Here is a 15,043-nt window from a genome sequence, read left to right on the forward strand (position 1 = left end):
CATCGGGCTCCCTGCTCCGCGGGATGCCTGCTTCTCCCTCTCCCACTCCCCCTGCTTGTGTTCCCTCTCTCGCTGTGTCTCTCTCTGTCAAATAATAAATAAAATCTTCAAAAATAAAAATAAAAATAAAAATCTTATGTTAGTATTTGAACTCCTAGTTTTCTTCCAGCCTTCCAGTTGTTCCTTCTCATTGTCTACTTCACATTTTTTTCCCTGCCTATTTCTTAGTGTTTGGTGTTCAGGGTTTTGTACTAGGAGCTCCTTTTTTTTTTTTTCTTACTTCTAAACACACTCTCTGGATGAACAAATACATTTCCATTGTTTCAATTACTATATCTATTCTAATGATTCTTATATGTCAGAAGCCCAGGTCTCTCTGGGTAGTTAGAGATCTGTACCTCTATGAGACAGTTCCACTTTGATGTTCCCAACACATCTAAATGTCACTTCTTTTCCCCCAAAACCTATTTCTGTTCCTTAGCTCAGTAAATGACATCATCAAATACCTAACAGCTCAAGCCTAAAAACTATGACTCAATCCTGACCCTCCCTCACTTCCACATCCAGTCTCCTTAATATTTATCAAATGTGTCCATTCCTCACTTTACACATGTCGTTGTTATCTCTGCTTAGATGCGATTAGCCTCATCTTTTGCCTGGACTGCTACAACCACCAGTCTGCCGGTCACTGATTCTGCCCTTCTCCAGTCTGTCTTTTGTATTGCAGCCAGAGTTTCCTTTTTAAATTGCAAACTTGATTATGTAACTTTGTAGACTGAAATTCCTCAATGGCTCCCCACTGCCCTCAGGATAAAATCCAAACTCCTTACCATGGTTTCAAGATCTGGCTCATGCCTCCTTAGGCACATCTCTAACCATTTTCCCTTACACTTTTATGCATCAGTTATTCTTATCAACATTAGTTACCCTACACCATATTCTCTCCAGCTTTCAGGCTTTAGCAATAATCCTTCTGCCTGAAATCTCCATTCTCAATTCCTACTTATCTCCTAGATTTGGCTTAGTATAGTGTTCTCAAGGAACTATTTCCTTATTCACCACCACCACCAAGTTGAGTTATATGCCCACTGTAACATATACAGTATCCTGGTTGCATTTATGTATCCATCCCACCCTACTGTGAGCTAACATGAGGGTAAAGTTGTGTCGGTCTAGCTCATTCTTTATTTTTTAAAGTTTTTTTTTTTAAAAGCTTTTTTTTTTTTAAGATTTTATTTATTTATTTGACACAGAGAGAGAGAGACGAGCGAGGGGACACAAGCAGGGGCAGAGGGAGAGGGAGAAGCAGGCTTCCCATAGAGCTTGGAGCCCGATGTGGGGCTCGATCCCAGGATCCTGGGATCACGACCTGAGCCAAAGGCAGATGCCTAATGACTGAGCCACCCAGCACCCCTAAAGTTTTTTTTTAAAGGTACAATTTACGGGCACCTGAGTGGCTCAGTTGTGGCTCAGCACCTGCTAGTGTTCCCTCTCTCGCTGCGTCTCTCTCTGTCAAATAAATAAATAAATAATCTTAAAAAAAAAAAAAAAGGTACAATTTAGTGGGTTTTAGTATATTCAGTTTTGCAACCATCACTACTAATTCCAGAAGATTTTTGTTACCCCAAAAAGAAACTCCATACCCATTACCAATCACTCCCCAGTCTCCCCTCCCCATGCTCCTTGCAACCACTAATCTACGTTTCATCTCTATGGATTTGCCTATTCTGGACATTTCATATAAATGGAATCATGTAATATCTGACCTTTAATGTCTCGTTCAGCTCATTCTTGAATCCTCAGCACCATTACTTTACTGGAACAAAATAGATGCTCAATAAACATTTGCTGAATCAATAGAGAAGTAATACAAGAACAAGGAAGTATTAAGTGTCTAGAAAAGAATTACCAAATATTAGAGATAGAAGGAGCTTTAAATGTCATCTAGTCCAAACATCTAATTTTCTAGATGAGGAAATCAAGGTCCAGAGAAGTCAACTGACTTACTCAGGGTCAAACACTTAGTGGCAGAGTTGATACTAAAACTCAAGAAATTTTGACTCATGATTTAGGGATTTTTCTACAATGACTCCCTAAAATGAAATTCCTTTTTGCTTACATTCCATTTAAAATGAGGCACTACCAGTGCCTTCCTAGTTGTGGAGCTTGCTTGCGTATTTCTAAACACAGTAGTGTCTTTTTCTGTTGTTCTAGAATGAGCTTGCTTTAGAAAAGCAAAACATATCTAAATATATATATTTTTTAAGTAGCCAGACTCTTTTCAACCTTTAATTATTCTGTTGCTACTGTTGTTTTCTCTTTGAGCAGGTGTTTTGTGGAAGTCTCCTATTCAAGTACAAACTCTGCTTAATTTTGAAAGCTCACAAGCTGACAGCCCCAGGAGGTATGGCACTACAGATTATCAGAGATTAACTCTGATTTTTTTTATCACTTTTTTCTAACTCATTATCTAAAAGCCTAGGAGAGATTTCATAATTACGGATTTTAAGAACAGAACTCTAACTTTCAAATGTCTTTCACTTATATATTTGCTTGTATATTTGACCCACAAACATCTGAAACTTCACAGGGCATCAATATCATTCACTTTTATACTTGATATCTCCACTCTGTGACAAGAATTATGATCTTGAGAAGGAGGTAAGATATCTGTGCTTTGGGGCGCCTGGGTGGCTCAGTCGTTAAGCGTCTGCCTTCAGCTCAGGTCATGGTCCAAGGGTCCTGGTATCGAGCCCCACATCAGGCTCCCTGCTCTGCAGGAAGCCTGCTTCTCCCTCTCCCACTCCCCCTTCTTGTGTTCCCTCTCTCACTGTGTCTCTGTCAAATAAATAAAAATTAAAAAAAAAAGGTATCTGTGCTTTCTCAGATAAAGACTCATGCTAGGCTTACCTCTTGACCTACATCTCAACTGCCCTATTTAAAATGGTGACACAATTGCTTACTATTTTACCCTTGTATGTGTGAATCCAAGATTCAGATAAAGATTAACCAGCTATTGTTCAGCATACTAAAGCCTAAGCCACTCCCCGCCCCCTGCCTTTGGCCATTCTGAGTGAAGCAAAAACCAGTTTTATTATGTTTGCACAAAGACAATAATAGTTGATTTCCTAATGCTCCCCACCCATCTTTCCCAATCTTCCCAAACCATTTTTTTAACAAGAAAATCCCCTTTCTATCAAACGAGCAATATCTAATAGCTGTATTCTAAAATGCAACTAGATGACCTTTCTTGCCTGATATGAACGATGGCTTTACACAAAGAAAGTACATTTTGACATAAATGGGCTTAGCATCATAGAACTGGAAGGGAAAGGAGAAACAGATAATCCAATCCCTTCATTGTAAAGAAAAGGAAAGTCAATTTAGTGGAGGAAGGATTGTCTTAACAAATGGTACTGGAACAATAGGACATCCGTAGGCCAAAACAAAACAAAACACCCAAAAGCAAAAAACAAAAACTCTCAACCTAAATCTCGCACTGTATACAAATATTAATTCAAAATGAGTCATGGATTTAAATGTAAAATATAAAACTATAGAGAAGAGGAAAGTGAAGTCCAACAAAAGAACTTGGTTTGTCAAAGGTCACCCCGTTACTCAGAGGCTTCACAGAGTTTGCTTCCATAAGTTATTATTCACCATTTTAACAAATCCCATTTGGCTCTGATAATTCCCTTTCTCCACGCTCACTCAGAGTAAATGGTTTCCACTATATTAACTGGATATTTGTTCATGCTCTTTTGGTTTTTTTAATATCTTCTTCGGGCTACTTCAATTATTTATTCATTCAACATTTACTAGGTGACTACAATGTGCCAGGCATCATGTAGGATTGCAAAGATGTAAAACACTGCTCACATCTCAAGAGATTGACGATCCAATGGGGGAGAAATTGCACTCAGCCTAATTAAATCAAAAACTCCTTTAGGGGCAAGAACCGTGCTTTATCTTCGTTTTCACCAGCCAAGTGCACGGTGTACTGCACACCCCCGTCCCTTGCTCTGCACACCTGAACACATGTCGGTGATTGGCTAATCTTGCGTTTCCAAGGCACTTTCTCCCCCTGTACTGTTTGGGGAACTAAAGTCCATGGAGATTAAACGGCACGTCCTGGAAAAGGTAGCAAAGGAGCCGAGGTCATTCCGTGGGGACCCATCCCCAGCTCTTGTCACCGCTTGGTCTGCGCCAGGCATTGATTCTGGCAAAACACCTCCATGACTGGAGAAAACCTGACCTAGCCAGGATCACCCCCAAAGCTCCACTTCCGACCCCCAGCAATACACAGAAGTCGTTGGCCTGACCCTCTGCTTGGCCGCTAATTACGCTGTTGCTTCCTCACCAAGACTCATTCCTTCTTTCCCACAGAAATCTGAATTCAAGAACTACCTTTGATAGCGGGAATGCGGGTGTTCCCACTACAATTCTCTCCACCCTTTTTTTTTTTTCTTTTTTTCCTGTTATATGTGAAAATTTTCAAAATCGAACGCTGAGGGCGGGAGTAGAGGGAGGGGGTGGGGTGCAATCTAGAAGCTTCCCTTTGTCTTTTTCCTCAGCCCCCGCCTTCCCCTTTCTCCTCAGAGTACCTCAGCGAAATACTTTCAGATCAAAGTTAAAGCCTCTAGGAAAAGGAAAGAAAAAAAATTAACCTAAGCTTAGGAAACTGACGATGCTCAAGCGCCCTCTTTCTCCGGAGACCTTGCGTCCGGACAGCCCTCACCTCAGCTCGTCGACGCCTCTCCCGGAAGGGTGGGTACCCAACGGCCTTTTCCAGCCCAAACCCTCTCAGGCTCATGAATAGTCAACAGGCCTTTTTGGGCGGGACGAGACGCCTCCTCATGAATAATTCACGACCTCTCCACTGCCTGCCTGGGCGGTCCGCCCCGTTCGGCTTCATGAATATGCAAAAAGGGGCGAGCGGCCGCTAACGGACCCCTGACGGGCCCGGCCCTCTCAGCGGCGGCGTCCTCTGCGCCCCGCCTCTTTCACCCTGGTTCCCAGGCCACATGCCCTCGGGTCGCCCGCGCAGCGTTTCTACTGCCGCCTTTCTCGCCCTTCCAAGGGTTGGCCCCGCGCTCCCCGGCCTGAGGGACCCGCGCCGGGCTCGCGGCGCCGCCCACAGACCCCGACGGGGCCTTCCGCTCCGCCTGGGCAACCCGTACGTCGAGGACAGCCTGCCGCGGGGCTTGCTGAGGAGACGCCTGAAGGCCCAAGGTGAGGCGGCGGCGGGAGGTCCTCGCGGGCCTGGAGGGGCCTGGGGTCAACGCGGGCGGGGCCAGGTGAGAGCCTGGGACCGGGACCGGGGCGAAGGGGTGGGGCAGAGAGGTCTGAGGCCAGCGCAGGGCGGCATCGGGGAGAAGCATCTAGAGCTTTGGGGGACGGGTGTCAGTGCGGAAGCCTGCAGCGAGAGCTAGAGATGCAGAGACAGAGGTTTTAATCCTTGAGGCATCTCCACTTCTTCCCTAGCGTGGACCCCACTTTGCATTACTTTGAACATCGGTTTGTAATTACGCAAATGAAACCTGAGTTTGTTCTCCTCTTCCACTGCCCCTAGTCGCAGTCCCTTCCGTAGGGGTGACCCCCGTGAGCAGTTGGGTGGTGGGTTTCCTCAGATCCTTTCCCGCGCGTTGAGGGACAAATTCACTACCTCGTGGAGCTTTTCAGAGGTTCGCGGAGTCCCTTGAACCTCTGCGATGGGATTTCTTAGAGAGTGGATGAAGCATGGGGCCACTTGAAACCTGTTTTTGTTTCTGCTGTAAAGGAAAAAAGATCCAAGTTGGTAAAAATATGAGTTAATAACATAATGACGAAAACCATAATTTCGGCTGTGATAGTTCTTTAGTGCAGGTTTTCTCAATCTCCGTAGTGGTACTCTCCTTGCCAAATTGTGACAACCCAAAATGTCTCCAGATGTAGTCAGGTGTCCCCTGAGGGGCAAAATCGCCCTTGGTTGAGAATGACTGCTTTAATCCTAAACTTTCCAGAAGTAATTGCTCTTTAAGGTCCGGCCTGGCAGATGGTCTCTCTGCTCCAGCCCTTTCGTCATCAGTATTTACCCACTTCCCTCTGGAGGGTCCCTCCATGCTGGCTGTCCTCATTCTCATCTGTCCTCAAGTCTCAGCTTCGCTGTCTCCTCAACCATATGCTAATGAAAGTTCATCCCACCCCACCCTGCACACACAGTTACTGTCTCTTATTACTATTGTTATAGTTATTGTCTCTCATTACTATTGTTTTCCTTCCTAAAACATAACAATCTGGATTTCATTTATTTGTTAATCTCTTTTTCTTCACCACCGAGAATGCAAGTAAGCTTTATTAGAGGCCTGATCTTTCTGGGTCACTCCAGGATCCTCAGTGCCCAGCACAGTGCCTGGTACACAGGGATCACTTAGTAAACATTGGTGGACTGAAACAATAAATTCCTCTCTTCCTCCTAAGAGCTTCTGTGGAGTTTCTCCTACTCCTTGGTGACCTTTGTTTAGAACTTTAGAACTAGATGAATGAGCACCTAGAAGCTATGGGTAAAGTGTTCACTTTTCCCACTGATTTATCCACTCCTTGAGGGCAGAAACTGTCCTTTATTATGTTCATTGAAGGTATTCGTGTAGTTGAATGAACCAGTCTATGACTTAAGGAACAATATTAGACAATGAAAAATTGATAGTGCCACAGGGGGCTTTAGAAATTATTAGTCTAGTCCCTTACTTTGCAGATGAGAATTTTAAGTAATTCGTGCACGGTCCTTACGCTTGTTAAGAGACCAAGTCACAAGTAGAACCCATGGTCTCACACCTTTCATTTCAAGGCTCTTTTCTAATCTCTGGCCAGTGTAGTTTCTGATTACTTTTCTGTGAAGCTGACTTACAACTCAAACACAAAAATCCCAAGCCAAAGACTTGCTTCTTGTCAACTAAAAGCTTTTGAGCTTGTACTCTTCATCTTTTGATTAAATCTACCCCAGGGGATAATGGCCTAATGAACTCAAAAGTGCTGTATGATATTCAATTACCCATCTTCTCTTGTACCTTTCAATAAGAGACTGGAAATTGTCCCTGTCAGAGCAAAGTATCTTGTTTGTTTTGGAAGGAAAAAATGTACATTGTGGGAGAAATTGATCATTGTGTAGAAATTTCCAAATAACTAGTTGTTAAAGTTTGGCCAAACCCTGTATCCAATAGTAAAATAACATGCAAAACAAATTAAAATAGAGTGGGTGAGGGGAATTTTATTTGAGATGACTTTCATTGCCTTTCTCTCTTTAGACATATATGCTACCTCTTACTCTGTATACCTGAAACAATTGTCAATCCTCATAAATCAGTCCCTAGTTAAACTCTTGTTTTTTTTGTTTATTATGTTATGTTAATCACCATACATTACATCATTAGTTTTTGATATAGTGTTCCATGATTCATTGTTTGCGTATAACACCCAGTGCTCCATGTAGAACGTGCCCCCCTTAATACCCATCACTGGGGCTAACCCATCCCCCCACCCCTCTCCCCTCTAGAACCCTCAGTTTGTTTTTCAGAGTCCATAGTCTCTCATAAACCCTTGTTTTTTGAGAACTAACGACCATTTTTCCTTCTCAGTTAAATTCAGGGTTTCTTCTTCTATTCTTGATCGCTTTATATAGGCAGCACCTGTTTAGTTGAGTCTTGCAGCGTCATGCTCTCAGCTGTTAGGATTTTGCAGTTTTTTCCTGAGGCATCTAACGGCACTCTTCCGTCACAGGAAGTAGATACCATTTGTCTGACTGATTGGAACTTTCCTCATCAAGTTCAGTATAAGCTTGGAAGTCTTCTCTAAAAGATAGTTTACTTGAAGGTTGTCAAAAATAGACATATTGAATATAAAATGTATTTTCAAGAGGACATCTGTAGATCCATTTCCCTCTTCAGTGTACACAATCATGATACCAAATACAGAGAAAAGAAGGGTGCTTTCTTTACCCTATTTACTTTCAACTTTTATTAGAACTCTTAAATTGTAACTTCCAGTCATCATAAAGCTAACAGCACCATATTTATTCATTCATCAAGCATTTATTTTGGACCTGCCATTTATAAAGTACTCTGCTTGGCATTTTGGGGACCAGAGAGATAATAATTTGGTCTCTGAGCTGTGGAAGTTTACAGTTTAGTAAGAGGATACCTGTAAACACATTACTCATATAGAAAATATTAATGCAAATATCAGTGGAGGTATAAATTATAAGATAGAATGTGGAGAAGAAAGCTATGCATTCTAAATAAATCAAGACAGCTTCGCAAAGGAGGTAGCATTTTAGGAGGAGAGCATGTGTATATAATTTGCTTTGCTTATTCTTTGGCAATGGTTAGACAACTTCAAACCAATAAAAGTAGACATTTTGCCCACCACTTTAGAATTAGGAAAGAAAAGGAGGTGTGAGATCCTTTCCATTCCTGGTAGCAGCATGCTTCTGAAAGCTAAATGTTTTCTTAGCAATCCCAAATGCCTCATTCATGGATAAGAGGAGAGTGCCAGCTGCATTATTTCAAGCCCTCATTTCCACAGTAGGGTGTTATTTTATTCTGGTCTCCATTGAGGCATATACTAGTCATGTGGTATGTTTTGGGGGGGGCGGTCAGTGGTATTTATAAATGTGCTTATGAATGTGACTCTGGAGTCCTAGAATTTTAAGTATCAATGAGAAGAGAGGCAAAATGATTTAGAGAACTGAAGTTTTGAATCAGGCCTCTGTGTGTAAACTGGCTATATTGCCTAACTTATTTAGGATAATTATTTTATTTTTTAATTTTTTTAAAAAGATTTATTTATTTGAGAGAGTGTGTGCATATGCATGCGGGGGCTGGGGGGGTGGAGGGAGGGGCAGAAGGGGGAGAGGGAGAGAGAGAATCTCTAGCAGACTCCCCACTGAGCGCAGAGCCCCACTCAGGGCTTGATATCAAGACCCTGAGATCATGACCCTAGCTGAAACCAAGAGTCAGGTGCTCAAGAGACTGAGCCACTCAGGCGCTCCTATTTAGGGTAATTTTTAGAGAGAAAGGCAAAAAGAAAGGATTGCCAACTTGGCTTTAGCTTTTGAACGTGATCCATTCTTTGGCAGCCAAAGAAAAGCCAGTCAGTATGAAATAAGCCGGTCAGTATAAAATAAGCCCAACTATAAGGTCTTAACATAAGCTTCTGCTGCTTCTGCCCACACACTGTCAATCTACAAAATATAATTCCATGTGTAGGTGGCAATTTATTATGGCCTTCATGCCCATTCAGAGTTACATATTGATTTCTGCATCTTTTGAATTGATCTTTTCTAACTGGCAGAAGAATCTCCTTGTGGGTTGTATATTTCTGGGGAAAACCTAGGGTTTAATGACAGGAAATGACAGGGGCTATTAGTGCTGCCTGCTTGAGTGCCCTAAGACACGATGTCAAGGAAGGTAATAATTATGAAACATTATAGAAATGCTCATTTGGCTACTTGGTTCTCTTTTCTGCTGACTATGAAGTTCTGGTGACATGTAAAATGATGTTACGCCTCCTAATGTTTATCATTTAATAGAAAAGGTTTCAAATGAAATAGATTTTAAACTGGCTTTCCGGGACACCTGGGTGGCTCAGTCGGTTAGGCATCTGCCTTCGGCTCAGGTCATGATCCCGGGGTCCTGGGATTGAGTCCCGCATCGGGTTCCTTGCTCGGTGGGGAGTCTGCTTCTCCATATCCCTCTGACTGCCATTTCGCCTGCTTGTGCTCTCTCTCTCTCTGACAAATAAATAATTAAAAAAATAAATAAATAAACTGGCTTTCCATGATTGTTACTTGGTACATCCGCACAGAGATCTGAGATGAGATGACTTTCAAAATTTACCACAGTTACTGACAGCCTCTATTTTGAAGACCTTTACTTTCTACACATTTTGATGTTTGGAAAATGACAGTTACCAAAACATTGTTTAGAACTCCTATGAGACCATAGTGTAGCCTCAGCCCTATGAGAGCCTTTTTTCTTCTTTTAGTTTATACTAACCCAATAATAAATGTGTAAGTATTAATGACCTCTGGTTGAGAAGGTCCATAACTTAAGATTCGGAATACTTACGATCTTAGTGCAAATTGAATGCAAATATAAGACATCTGAGGCAGGCTTTTCTTTTTTTAATAATTGCCCCTTTATTTACTTATTTTTTATTTATTTTTTTTTTAAGTAATCACTATACCCAAGGTGGGGCTCAAACTCCTGACTCTGAGATCAAGAGTCACATGCTCTACTGACTGAGCCAGCCCGGTGCCCCCAGGGCAGGCTTTTCTAATATCTCTCCTCATTAAACAAACAAAAAGCAATTCCTTTCTGCCAAGAAAAAAGTTTAACAACTGGAAAGTGAGTAAGATATTACAGGAAAATTACCTACATAGCTTTTAAAAATGGAAGGGAGAAAGAATTTCAAGAAGACATCATTTAGAGGTTTACTATGACTTACACCTAAGAAAACTATCCCAGAAAGCCAGATTCCTGTGAAAGCCATATTCTCAAATGTTCCAGGGGCTACATTAACCTTGGTCACATTAGTACACAACACAGAAAGATTTACCCTAGTAAGATGCATTGGGAGAATTCAAAATATGACCTTATCAATAATCTGTGGACATCTCTCCCCCTTTATTTGTTGAAGAGTGCCTAGACATAGGACATGCTCAATAAACTCACATTGAATGAATGCACATATGTTGTTAGAAGAATCCCAGATATCCCAGTGATGTACTATATGTGTTCAAATTATGCATAATGGGGTTGATCTTTGAAAAGATGCATTGCAAATTTCTATTTCTGTTGTTAGTATTATTTTTCCATTTATCCTAATTTGAAATCACTATCTTTTTTTTGTTAACTTTTTATTCAAGTAGAGTATACATATATATAGAAAAACGTCCTGTTTTTTAAATGTACCTTTTATTTACATATACATAAAATTCACCACTTTAAAGTGTACAAATCAGTGGCTTTTAGTATAGTTATAAAATGGTGTAATCATCACCACTAATTTCAGAACATTTTTATCACCCCAAAAAGAAACCCCATGCTCAGCAGTCAATTGCCATTTCTTCCTCCCCTAACCCCTGTCAACAATTAATCTACTTTTTGCCTCTATGGATTTGACTATCCTGGATATTTCACATAAATGGAATCACACAATATATAGCCTTTTGTGTCTGGCTTCTTTCACTTAGTATAAAAATTAAAGTATGATATTCATGTTATAGCATGTATCAGTTCATTTCTTTTTATGGCTGAATAATATTCTGTTGTATGGATATTCCACATTTTGTTTATCCGCTCATCAGTTTATGGACATTTGGTTTGTTTCCACTTTTTGGCTATTAAGAAACCTCCTGAATATGCATTTTCCAAAGAAAATATACAGGTGGCCATGAGACACATGAAAAGATACTCAGCATCTCCAGTCATCAAGGAAATGCAAATCAAAATCATAATGAGATATCACCTCACATGGATCAGAATGGCTATTATCAAAAAGACAACAGGTGTTGGTGAGTATGTGGAGAAAAGAATAAAAAAATTTTTTTTAAGTTTTTATTTTAGGGGCACCTATGTGGCTCAGTTACGGGTCTGCCTTCGGCTCAGGTCATGATCACAGGGCCTGGGATCAAGCTCTGGGAGTCTGCTTGTCCCTCTCCCTCTGCCCCTCCCCACCCATGCACGCACTCTCTCTCAAATAAAATCTTTTTTAAAAAATAAAGTTTTTATTTTAATTGCCTGGTGCTCATCACAATAAGTGCACTCCTTAATCCTCATCACCTATTTCACCCATGCCCCCCATCCACCTCCCCTCTGGTAAGCATCAGTTTGTTCTCTATAGTTAAGAGTCTGTTTCTTGGTTTGTCTCTCTCTCCCCTGACTTTGCTCATTTGTTTTGTTTCTTAAATTCCAAATGTGAGTGAAATCATGTGGTATTTGTCTTTCTCTGACCGGCTTAACTTCACTTAGCATTATACTCTCTAGCTTCATCCATGTTGTTGCAAATGGCAATATTTTCATTCTTTTTTATGGCTGAATAATATTCCATTGTATATATATTACCAAGTCTTCCTTATCTGTTCATCTATCAGTGGATACTTGAGCTGTTTCCATAGTTTGTAAATAATGCTGCAAAAAACATAGGAGTGCATGTATGCCCTTGAATTAGTGTTTTTGTATTTTTTGGGTAAATACTCAGTATTGCTGGATCATAGGGTAGTTCTATTTTTAACTTTTTGAGGAACCTCCGTAATGTTTTCCACAGTGGCTGCATCAGTTTGCATTCCTACCAAGAGTACAAGAGGGTTTCTTTTTCTCCACATCCTTGCCAACACCTGTTGTTTCTCGTGTTGTTGATTTTATCCATTCTGACAGGTGTGAGGTGGTATGTTATTGTAGTTTCTATTTGCATTTCCCTGATGGTAAGTTATTATTACTATTTTTAAAGATTTTATTTATTTGAGAGAGAGAGAGAGCGTGCGCATGAGCAGGGGAGAGGGCCAGAGGGAGAGGAAAAAGCAGACTCCTTGCTGAGCAGGGAGCCCAACATGGGGCTTGATTCCAGGACCCTGAGATCATGACCTGAGCCAAAGGCAGATGCTTAACTGACTGAGCCACCCAGGCACCCCTCCCCATGGTAAATTATGATGAATATCTTTTCATGTATCTGTTGGCCATCTGGATGTTTTCTTTGGTGAAATGTTTGTTCATGTCTTCTGCCCATTTTTAAATTGGATTATTTGTTTTTTAGGTGTTGAGTTTTAGTTCTTTATATATTTTGAATTCTAGCCCTTTATCAGATATGTCATTTGCAAATATCTTCTCCCATTCTGTAGGTTGCCTTTTTTTTTTTAAGATTTATTTATTTATTTTAGAGAGAGAGCACACAAGCAGGGGGAGGGGGCAGAGGGAGAGGAAGAGAATCTCAAGCAGACTCCCTGCTGAGTGCGGAGCCCACTCGAGGCTTGATCTCACCACCCTGAGATCATGACCTGAGCCAAAATCAAGATCCGGCTGCACAACCGACAACCACCCCGGCACCCCTGTAGGTTGCCTTTTAGTTTTGTTGATTGTTTCCTTCACTGTGCAGCAGCTTTATAGTTTGATGTAATCCCAATAGTTTATTTGTGCTTTTGTTTCCCTTCCCTTGTGGGGCCTATCTAGAAAAAAGTTGCTATGGCAGATGTCACAGAAATTACTGCCTGTGCTCTTTTCTAGGATTTTTATGGTTTCAGGTCTCACATTTAGGTCTTTAATCCATTTTGAATTCACTTTCATGTATGGTGTAAGAAAGTGGTCCAGTTTCATTCTTTTGCATGTGGCTGTCCAGTTTTCCCACCACCATTTGTTGAAGAGACCGTCTTTTTTCCATTGGATATTCTTTCCTGCTTTGTCGATGATTCGACAACTGTCAAGACAACTAGTCGAGAACTGTGGGTTTATTTCTGGATTTTCTGTTCTGTTCCATTGAGCTATGTGTCTATTTTTGTGCAAGTACCATACTGTTTTGATTATTACAGCTTTGTAATATAACTTTAAGTCTGGAATTGTGATGCCTCCAGCTTTGCTTTTATTTTTAAAGATTGCTTTGGCTATTTGGGGTCTTTTGGTTCCATACAAACTTTAGGATTATTTGTTTTAGTTCTGTGAAAAATGCTCTTGGTATTTTGATAGGGATTTCATTAAATCTGTAGATTGCTTTGGGTAGTATAGACACTTTAACAATATTTGTTCTTCCAAACCATGAGCATGGAGTGTCTCTCCATTTCTTTATGTCATCTTCAGTCTCTTTCATCAGTGCTTTATAGTTTTCAGAGTACAGGTCTTTCACCTCTTTGGTTAGATTTATTCCTGGGTATCTTACTGTTTTTGGTGCAGTTGTAAATGGGATTGATTCCTTAATTTCTCTTGCTGCTGCTTCATTATTGGGGTATAGAAATGCAACAGATTTCTGTATATTGATTTTATATCCTGTGACTACTGGATTTGTGTATCAGTTCTAGCAGCTTTTTGGTGGAGTCATTTGGGTTTTCTATGTGTAGTATCATGTCATCTACAAATAGTGAAAGTTTTACTTCTTTCTTACTGATTTGAATGCCTTTTATTTCTTTCTGTTGTCTGATTGCTGTGGTTCGGACTTCCAGTACTATGATGAGTAAAAGTGTTGAGAGTGGACATCCTTGCCTGTTCTTCTCCTTAAGGGAAAGGCTCTCAGTTTTTCCCTATCAAAGATCATGTTAGTTGTGTACTTTTAATATATGGCCTTTATTATGTTGAGGTATGTTCCTTCTAAATGTACTTTGGTGAGGATTTTTTATCATGAATGAATCTTGTACTTTGTCAAATGCTTTTTCTGCATCTATTGAAATATCATATGGTTCTTATCCTTTCTTTTATTGATGTGATGTATCACATTGATTGGTTTCCAAATATTGAACCACCCTTGCAATCCAGGAATAAATCCTGCTTGATTGTGGTGAATTTTTTTTTTTTTAATGATTTTTTAAAATGTATTGTTGGATTTGGTTTGCTAGTATTTTGTTGAGGATTTTTGTATCTATGTCCATCAGAGATACTGGCCTGTAGTTCTTTTTTTGTGGTCTCTTTATCTGCTTTGGTATCAGGGTAATGCTGGCCTCATAGAAAGAATTTGGAAGTTTTCCTTCCTTTTTTATTTTTTTGGAATAATTTGAGAAGAATATGTATTAACTCTTATTTAAATGTTTGGTAGAATTCACCTGCGAAACCGTGTGGTCCTGGACTTTTGTTTCTTGGGAGTTTTTTTATTACTCATTCAGTTTCTTTGCTGGTAATCAGGCTGTTCAAATTTTGTTTGTTCCTGTTTCAGTTTTGGTAGGTTATATGTTTCTAGGAATTTATCTATTTCTTCTAGGTTGTCCAATTTGTTGGCATACAGTTTTTCATAATATTATCTTATAATTGTTTGTATTTCTCTGGTGTATGCTGTTATTCTCCTCTCTCATTTGTGATTTTATTTATTTGGG

At 40.4% G+C, this 15,043-nt stretch overlaps 1 protein-coding gene and 1 long non-coding RNA gene across 4 annotated transcripts in view; one reads left to right on the forward strand and one right to left on the reverse strand.

The window, feature by feature from the left end:
- The window catches only part of HORMAD2 (HORMA domain containing 2), a 91,152-nt gene extending 86,352 nt beyond the window's left edge, over positions 1-4,800 (reverse strand). Inside the window, exons 1-2 of the mRNA XM_036123193.2 lie at positions 4,739-4,800; positions 1,767-1,816 (exon numbers count right to left, since the gene is read on the reverse strand). The gene's annotated coding sequence lies outside the window, so the exon portion shown is untranslated. The remainder of the gene's footprint in view (positions 1-1,766; positions 1,817-4,738) is intronic.
- A 133-nt stretch (positions 4,801-4,933) lies between these two features.
- The window catches only part of LOC118555194 (uncharacterized), a 96,503-nt gene continuing 86,393 nt past the window's right edge, over positions 4,934-15,043 (forward strand). The window contains exon 1 of one of the 3 annotated variants that reach the window (XR_013443470.1): positions 4,934-5,232. This is a non-coding gene — a long non-coding RNA (uncharacterized LOC118555194). The remainder of the gene's footprint in view (positions 5,233-15,043) is intronic. The other 2 variants (XR_013443469.1, XR_013443471.1) reach the window with 2 other exon arrangements.

The sequence above is a fragment of the Halichoerus grypus genome, chromosome 13 (genome assembly GCF_964656455.1).
Source record: "Halichoerus grypus chromosome 13, mHalGry1.hap1.1, whole genome shotgun sequence".
NCBI lineage: Eukaryota > Metazoa > Chordata > Mammalia > Carnivora > Phocidae > Halichoerus > Halichoerus grypus.